The sequence below is a fragment of the Condylura cristata genome, unplaced genomic scaffold (assembly GCF_000260355.1).
Source record: "Condylura cristata isolate star-nosed mole 26May11 unplaced genomic scaffold, ConCri1.0 scaffold00057, whole genome shotgun sequence".
NCBI classification, from domain to species: domain Eukaryota; kingdom Metazoa; phylum Chordata; class Mammalia; order Eulipotyphla; family Talpidae; genus Condylura; species Condylura cristata.
This window is the reverse complement of record NW_004567158.1, coordinates 362892-370327: the sequence shown is the minus strand read 5'-3', so window position 1 is coordinate 370327 and position 7436 is coordinate 362892. Positions and strand designations below refer to the sequence as shown.

Here is a 7436-nt window from a genome sequence, read left to right as displayed (position 1 = left end):
GCGTTGCCAGAGACAGAGCGGGGAGTGGAACAGGCAAATGGACAAAGTCCACTGCTGAGGGGGCAGCGGGGAGACGGGAGAGGTCTGCTGCGCCCTGGGGGCCCTCCCTGAGCAGGGACTGAACTCGCTGCAGCGCTGTGAGCTTTAACCTGCTGCGCCACCAGGGAGGGCCCTGCGGTCAGTGTTTACTTCAACGCCATGTGGTCAGAGACCCCGCAGTGTGTGATTTCCGCCTTGTAATTTATTGAGGCTGGTTCAGTTGCCCAGAAGGCTGTGTATGTTGGTGAATGTTACGTTTGTACTTGAGGCGAATGTGTATTCTCTCCTTGGGGGAAATACTCTGTGACTATCAATGAGGTCGCCGTGGGGCGGCCAGAGGAGGTGATGCAGCTTCAACCTTGTTGGTGCGGCTAAGGAAGAAACAACCCAGAGCAGACCTCCGCAGGGCTCGGGCGCACCGAAAGCAAAGTCTAGGGCACCCAGATGCCCACTCTTCCGGCTGCGGTGCAGAGCAGGCCCCCCAGCAATGCCAGCCGGGACCTCCCAGCTCTGTTTACAAGTGGGGAGCGGATAGCAACTGCACGTGGTGCTCACGGGAGCATCACTCCGAGCCTGTTGCCACGTGGCCTTGCTCCCGGCGCCAAAGCAGATGCCGACACCCGCTCAGCCTCTGCCACGTCACACCTCCCTTCTGTCTCCAGCAACTGGGCGGCTCCAGGTCCTTCACGCACGGAAATCTCATCACTTGTTCCCTCGTGTCTTCCGTCTTTCGCTCAGCGCGGTGTGGAGGTTCAGCCACGCCGGGCTGGGTGTGCAGCCAGCCCTCGCCACGGCCCGGGAGTGGGCGTCGTGGCTAGTGTGTGAGTGACGCGGCGGCTGCTCATTCACGCCGCACTATGCCGGGTTCGAGGTTAAGTGCCATCACTGCCTTTCGGTCTTGGTCTCGGGCCCTTGGCACCTTCGGGGTGTCATCACCGCGCCGCCTCGAGCGTGGTGAGCAGTGGTGCCTCGGAGGGTGCCTGCAAGGCTCTTCTGGGCCCCTTCTGTCGCACGTAAGCTTTCTGAGGAGCGTCTTTCCCGAGACCAAGACCGAAAGGCAGTGATGGCACTTAACCTCGAACCCGGCATAGTGCGGCGTTTATTACGAAGCAACAACCTAGGCCTGGAGTTCGCATACAGTCTCGTCAGCTCTCCGTCCTGGCCCCGCCCATCTCGCTGTTTGACTTGAACTTGTCCCACCCGTGTTTGTTCTTCTTCCTGCCTTTTACTGGGGGACAAATAGTAAGTTAATTTACTATTTCATCATTATTGGCCTTTCAGCTACAAATCCTTTTAGTGTTTTTCAGTTGTTGCTCTTCAGATCATAATTTGTTTTCTCATCATGTATTTCACTTTTTTATATGACATATAAAAAGTTTCCACATTCCAATGTTGTTGTTTTTTTTTTTAAAGATTTGTTTATTTGTGCATACAGAACTGGGGTACAGGTCAGAGATGCGGAGGGTGAGAGGATTCACCAGACAGAGTGGGGGCAGATCGACGAAGTCCACTGCTGAGGGGAGCAGCGGGCGGGTCAGGAGAGGTCTGACATGCCCTGTGGTCACCTCCCCTCCGGGGCAGGCGGGGATCGAACTCATGCAGAAGCAGCTTCAGCTTCTTAGTGCTGTGCTGTAACCCACTGTGCCACCACGGAAGGCCCCCAATGTTTTTTGTTTTATGTTAAACATTAGTCAACATAGATTTGTTCTTTCTGGTGTTTTTCACTTCTTTCTCCAGCCTTGTATAATTCTTTTCCAGGTAAATAATTTATTTTCGGGCCCTCCCTGGTGGCGCAGCGGTTATAGCACAGCACTAACAAGCTAAAGCCACTTCAGCATGAGTTCGATCCCCGCCTGCCCCGGAGGAGACCCACGTGGCATGGCAGACCTCTCCCGACCCGCCCGCTGCTCCCCTCAGCAGTGGACTTCATTGATCCGCCTGTCCTGCTCCCCACTCTGTCTCTGGGGAGTCCTCTCATTGCCCCTGCACCTCTGGCCTGTACCCCAGTTCTGCATGCATGCATTTTAAATAAATAAATCTTTAGAAAATAATTTATTTTCTCTTAAGTCTGCTGGGGATGAATTCTTTATTATCATCTGGGGATGCAACTTTATTTTGTCTTGATTTATTTATTGATGCATATAAGAGGTGAGATGTAGGCAGATGGGCAGGAGTGACAGAGTGGGGAGAACTGACAGACTGAATGCAACCCACTGCTGAGGGGCCAGTGGGGAGACGGGAGGGGTCTGCTGCACCTTGCCGGTCACCTCCCTGGCCGGGGATCGAACTCTTGCTGACGCAGCTGCAGCTCTTCAACCTGGCGCACCACCAGGGAGATCCCCTGCTTGCTTGAGTTTTGTTTGACTTATGTTATGGTTTGCTTGTGTAATTTCTATTTAGCTACCTTCAAGCTCACTACCTCAGGCCTCTGCCAGTGAAGTCTGCTGCTGACTGAGCAAGACAATCCACCTCTGATAGCAGGTTTCATTGTTAGCATTTCCACTCATTTTGTTTAGATTTATTTATTGATGCATACAGAGCTGGGGCACAGGCCAGAGATGCGGGGGTGAGAGGACTCCCCAGAGACAGAGCAGGGAGCAGAACAGGCAGATGGACTGAAACACACTGCTGAGGGCCCAGTGGGAAGACGGGAGGGGTCTGCTGCACCCTGGGGTCCGTCCCTGGCCGGGGATCAAACTGGTGCTGAAGCAGCTGAAGTCAGCTTCGTAGTGCTGCGCCTTAACCAGCTGCACCACCAGGGAGGGCCCAAAACGTGAATCAATTATAAAATATTGTAACAGAAAAGAAAGTTCTGAATTTGTCTCTGAATGTTCCCTTGTAGCATTCTATCCTTTCATGGATATTTTCTAATTCTATTGTCTTCTTGAGGAAATTAACAAGATTTAAAGAAACGATTTCTCTACAAATATCGTAAACAACATGAAGTGCTTTTCACTGCTCAAGTCCTGCTTCCCACAAATTGTCTCCCTCCTGTTTTGGCAGTCTGCCATGCCTTCACGGCAGAGACCCTGTCACACGTCTGGTGACCCCCCCGCTGTCACCTGAGATTTGAGAAGGGGTCCTGGAAAGCTCACTGGAAAGGGTGGGGCTTGTCTACCTCGGTCTTCATGGCAGCGCCCTGTTCTTAGACGGCTTCCCGGGGAAGCCCAATGCAGTCTTCGGCTCCTTCCTCTGGGGTGCTGCTGAGGCCAGTGCTCTCCCTGGGAAGGGGCCGTAGCTCCCCGCGTTCTGTGTGGCACTCCTAAGCCCCGAACACTGGCCTCCCCGATTGATACACCTGTTTCGTCATCTTTCCTGCTGCGAGCCGCAGCTCCACCTTCCGCGCGCCCCGTGGCTGCTTCCCAGAGCTCGCCACGGTCTGTCCTCAGGAACTGGAGTTTCCGAGTGGGGACTTCAGGGGGAAGAAAATGAGCGGGCGTGTGCCCCCTGCTTCCCCCATGGGCAGCACGTGGGGAAAGTGTGTGAGCGCCCCCGGGGAGAGCACAAAGGGGAGGCATGTGCCGCCTGTTTGGAGCCCCAGAATCCCTGGCGACACTTGTGCACACGCCAAACGGGTTTCTCTGCAACCTGTGATAGCAGCACAGAGGCGAAGGGGCCCTCGCGAGCCTGGGCTCTGAAGCGGCAACGGAGACAGGCCACTATTGTGGGCGCACTGACCGTGCCAAGCAAAGTGCCCGCCTCGACACAGCTTCCTGCCAGGGAGCTAGACACTGATGGTGTCTTGCCAGACCAAGCTGATGGATGAAATCCCGCCGTCGGGGAACTCAGATGACAGGCACGTGTCCCCACGCACGTGGGGTTAAAGTCCCAGCTCGAGAGCCATCGGGCAGCCGGGAGGCGGCCTGTGCCTGTAGCCTGTGGCGGCAGCACACCTTCACCAGCCTGCCACCCTCTGGGACACACTGCCGCTCCCTACCACCGCGCTTTGCTGGCGCCGGAGTGTCCAGCTGCTCAGGGAGCTGTCCGTGTCCCCTCAGCGTCCACAGTTGCACGACTGCATCCTGGTGCTGCTGGAGGCCTGACGAATGCTGGCTCCCTCGTTCCTGCATGACTTCTCCCTCAAGACAGAGCCTGGACAGGACATTCGGGAGAGAAGGTCCAGTGTGAGCTGGACCAAGGCACTGGAAAGCTCTGTGACGTCAAAATGCAGGAGGGGCCCACCCTGGTGGTGCAGCGCTGTGAAGCCAGCCACCGCCCCTGCAGCTCAGTCCCGACCCCGGAGGTGACCGCAGGGCGCGGCAGACCTCCCCTGTCTCCCTGCTGCTCCCCTCAGCAGTGGACCTTGTCCATCTGCTTGTTCTGCTCCCCACTGTCTCTGGGGCATCCTCTCACCCAGAGGCCCCTCTCTCTGCACCTCTGGCCTGTACCCACATCCTGTATGCATAAATAAATCTTTCTTTAAGAATGCAGGAGGATGTTGATGATCAGGAGGGGACAGGCTAGGGCCCATTCCGTGGAGACAAGGGGGTGTAGCAGACCCGACTGCGAGGGGTCAAGCAGGTCCTCGGAGACAAGAAGGCCAAGAAATAGAGAGGCTGGATGTGGCATGGGGGAGGGCCCCTTGGGCGCCGCTGGTGAGTGAGGCAGTGAGAGCCCAGAGGGAGCCCAGGACCAGAGAGCTGTTGACCCTCCCCACGGGGCGTGCCTCCAGGGCAGAGCCAGGATGCCCTGGCGCTTCTGTAACTGACTGCCCCCACTTCAGCCTCGTGCTCTTCATTGTCCACGAGTTTGGACAACTGAGTCCCACGCGCACTCACCAGAGGAGCAGTGGCTGTTCTCTTGAGGGGCGGTCAGACACTCTGCGGCCATGGGTTAAATTTAAAGCCGCTTTCACAGCCATAGGTCAGGGCTTGTGAAGAAGACAAGGAAAAACATAAAGCAACTGCTAAAAACCTATATACAGCGTTTCTAACAAAGAGAGAACAGGGAACAAGACCCTCTCAACACATCTAGGAGTGAGCAAGAACAGAGGGCAGGCCTCCCTGGCAGCAGCGCCCTGAGGGAGTGAGGGAGTCACCACAGGGCTCAGCAGACCCTCAGCGGTGGTCCAGTCCGGTCCGAGGCTGGCCTGTGCTGCTTCCCACTGTGACTCTGAAGAGTCCTCTCACTCCCGCTCATCGGGCCTGCACCCCAGTTTAGGGGTTCCCACACTGCGCACTGCATGGTGGCTTTGGGAGTCAAATCAGATTGTACAATCGGTGAGCTCAGTCTGGTGCGCTCTCAGGAGAAGGGCAGCGGGCGCTCACCTGCGTCTCCTGCACCCTGGCCCACACGTGACGGTCCGCAGCCCAGTGTGCTGGTGGGTGCTTGACTGTACACATGCACACATGCAGATGGCCCAGTGTGGACGAGTCTCAAAGCCTGTGTTGACGGAAAGAAGCTTGCAGCAGATTCTAGAAAAGACAGAAAGCATAGCAGTATGGCGGTGGGGGCGGAGGCGGAAAGGGCCTTGAGGGAAATCAAGGAGGTTCCATACCTTGAGTCTGGTCTTACCAGGCACTCACAAAACTCATGGAGCTTAAGCATTGACGAGAGATAATGGGTATAAATTATGCTCAGGAAAGCTCTTTTAGGCAAGACAACGATGGTCACATGCGGGGCCAGGTGACCCGCCTACGACCTGCGCCAGGCAGACCCCGAGAGCACAGCATTCTTCCTGCACCACCAGCTGCTGCGACACCGGTCCCCAGCACAGGCCCGAGGAGCTACTGAAGGGCCCTGCAGGGCAACACCCAGGTGTCCCTCCAGCACCCCACAACCTCCACGGGCAGTAGGAGCAGTGGAGGGAGACTCCCCGCAAGGGCAGCCCCTTCTGCTTCTCAGGGCCTGGCTCTGTCTCTGGGCCTGTGTGGCCTCGGGGGTCTCCCCAGGGCTCCTCCATCTCAGTGCAGAGTGAGGGTGGTTTTGCAGTCCCCTAGAAGCCTGCTAGAGGTTGGCTAAGTCACTTGACCCATCTGAGCCCCAATTTCCTCTCAGGCAAAATGGAGGCGGTGACAGTGCCCAGGGTGATCGAGTGGCACCGGAAGGCCTTGCACAGCCCTGGGGGTTTCAGCAGGCTGCTGTGCCTCCCGACCCACACTGGTGCAGCCAGAGCCAGGGTGCCGCCCTCGGGGCCGAGCCGGCCCGTTGGCCTGCATCAGGCGCATGCTGAACGGGGTGGACCGGGGAGCGCCCAGTTCCTGAGTATCAGCAGCAAGTCCTACAGTCCGTAAGGGTTTTCCAAAGCTGGGCACTTGGGGGTGTGGGGGGTGGGCTAGAGAGCAGAGGCTGGTGCTACCGAGGGGGGTCAGAGCAGGAGGAGACAGACGTGCCCTGTGCAATACTCCCTGCTCAGCACCCGCTGCTCACACCCAGCTGCCCATCTACTGGCCCCTGCAGGCTCAGCCCACCGGCTGGCACCCAAAGGCCCAGACCACTGACACTTGCTCAACCTGTCCGTGCTCTCTCTTGGGGCTACTGGAGCCAAACTGGCCACTGGCTGGTCCCTGGACTCCTGTCTCCACTTACCCCAGGGAGCCGAATCTCCTCCCCAGAGACTGCTACAACACCCACACAGACCCCTCCACCCACCCATGGGGCAGGTGGAGCTCAGCCACCCCTTCCAGCTGGCAGGAGACGGTCAGATGCTGTGGGGACTCCAGGGTAGGTTGCCAGGCCCCTCCCATGTGCCCCCCCCTCGCTGAGGGGTTGGGAGGCTGAGTTGACGCCCCCCCCCACCCCGAATGCTTCACTGGGCCAGAGGCATGCCCATAAAAATACCATGGCCACGAGGGCTGCAATCTGCCATCTGGGCCCCGGGCCTTCCTTGTCGAGCGGAGCGGCTGGCTTGGCTTACTCCGGAATTCCTGTGCCTGCCCTGGCCGCTGGGATGTCTGCGCCAAGCCTGCGGGGTGGGTGCTGGGGAGGGTCAGTGCTGGGCTCCAGGGAGAGTGGGGACTCCGGGAAAGGTCAGGACTGGGCCAATTCCCAGAACAAAGAAATAAGACACTGTGTCTGGAAAACCTGGCAGGGAGTTTCTGGAAGATCTGGCTTTTGGGGTGTTGAGCTAGAGGGGTGATGGCCTCGCTGGCTGTGGGGGGTGCAGGAGCCCACACCCTCCGTGAGGCCGGGGGGGGGGGGGGCAGGCACGCTGGCCCCTCCCAGGCCGGCGCCCCAGGAAGGGGGGCATTCTGGGGAGAGCCCTGTGACCCCCGGGTCCTGTGAGGGAGTGTCCAGGGTTGGCACTGGCGTCTGGCCAGGGGCCAGCACCCGTGTGTGCGGGGGTGGGGCTGGGGCGGGGGTTTCATCGGAGGGCCCTCGAAGGCCTGGCCGGCCGGGGCTCAGTCTCCCCGCGGGTCTCTCTCCGCGCCCGGCCCCGCAGTCCGGGGCGCCCCACC

The 7436-nt window shown here is 58.5% G+C and overlaps 1 long non-coding RNA gene across 1 annotated transcript; it reads right to left on the bottom strand.

The window, feature by feature from the left end:
- Positions 1-2817: 2817 nt before the first annotated feature.
- On the bottom strand, positions 2818-5446 carry LOC105854562. Its single transcript, XR_001146202.1, has 3 exons — positions 5307-5446; positions 4818-4909; positions 2818-4131 (listed from the first exon to the last, which is right to left on the bottom strand). It is a non-coding gene; the product is annotated as an uncharacterized LOC105854562 (long non-coding RNA).
- Positions 5447-7436: the final 1990 nt, after the last annotated feature.